Below are 1,581 nucleotides of genomic sequence, written 5' to 3' on the forward strand. Positions count from 1 at the left end.
AGGCCAACTGGGACTAAAGGCCCATCCCTATATATAGGACTCAGCTCACTTCACTTCACTCAGCTCACTTCACAATTTTCAGAAGGGGGTGGTGGGTTTGCTTTTGGTTCCTCCTATGCACACAAGGTGTTCGATGAAATGCCCGAGAGCCTGAAACAAACATGATATGAAGTGTCCGAGCCACACTTGAGCTTTCTCATTTATTTTTCCTCCGCGATCGCGGTTAGCAACTTGAACCTTTCATGTGTCATTGATAAAATATGCATGTGTGTAGTTCATTGTTTAATTTGTATTATTTCTAGCTAGTTACTTTAACAAATGCATGATGGTTAATTATATACTTTATATAATAATAATGCAGATGAATCGGCAATGGATGTACGGTCCCCGACTCTCCGGCGAGTTCACTACGGGTTTGAAAGATTTCCTCGTAGTGGCAAATGCGAACAAGCAGCAAGGTTTTATTATCTGTCCATGTGCTGTCTGTAAGAATCAGAAGGGTTACTCCTCCTCAAGAGACGTTCACATGCACCTGCTTCGGCACGGTTTCATGCCAAGCTATAATTGTTGGACCAAGCATGGAGAAAGAGGGGTTAGAATGGAAGAAGATGAAGAAGGGGATGATATCGATGACAACTATCATGATCATTTCGGTGATACTTTCATGGAGGATGATGCTGAAGGTGGGGAAGGGTTAGGTGAAGGTGAAGAAGAGGCACATGATGAGCCTGCTGATGATCTTGGTCGGACCATTGCTGATGCACGGAGACGTTGCGAAACTGACAAGGATAGGGAGAATTTGGATCGCATGTTAGAGGATCACAAAAAGTCGTTGTATCCAGGATGCGATAATAGTCTGAAAAAGCTGGGCTGCACACTGGATTTGCTAAAATGGAAGGCACAGGAAGGTGTAGGTGACTCATCATTTGAAAATTTGCTGAAAATGTTGAAGAATATGTTTCCGAAGAATAACGAGTTGCCCGCCAGTACGTACGAAGCAAAGAAGGTTGTCTGCCCTCTAGGTTCAGAGGTTCTAAAGATACATGCATGCATTAACGACTACATCCTCTACCACGGTGAATACGAGAATTTGAATGAATGTCCTGTATGCACTGCATTGCGTTATAAGATCAGAGGCGATGACCCTGGTGACGATGTTGAGGGCGAGAAACCCAGGAAGAGGGTTCCCGCCAAGGTGATGTGGTATGCTCCTATAATACCATGGTTGAAACGTCTGTTCATGAACAAAAAGCATGCCAAGTCGTTGCGATGGCACAAAGAGGACCGTAAGTCCGACGGGGAGTTGAGACACCCCGCTGATGGAACGCAATGGAGAAAGATCGACAGAGTGTTCAAAGATTTTGCAGCTGACGCAAGGAACATAAGATTTGGTCTAAGTACTGATGGCATGAATCCTTTTGGCGAGCAGAGCTCCAGCCATAGCACCTGGCCCGTGACTCTATGCATCTACAACCTTCCTCCTTGGTTGTGCATGAAGCGGAAGTTCATTATGATGCCAGTGCTCATCCAAGGTCCAAAGCAACCCGGGAACGACATCGATGTGTACCTAAGGCCATTAGT

The sequence above is a fragment of the Triticum aestivum genome, chromosome 5D (assembly GCF_018294505.1).
Source record: "Triticum aestivum cultivar Chinese Spring chromosome 5D, IWGSC CS RefSeq v2.1, whole genome shotgun sequence".
Lineage (NCBI taxonomy): Eukaryota > Viridiplantae > Streptophyta > Magnoliopsida > Poales > Poaceae > Triticum > Triticum aestivum.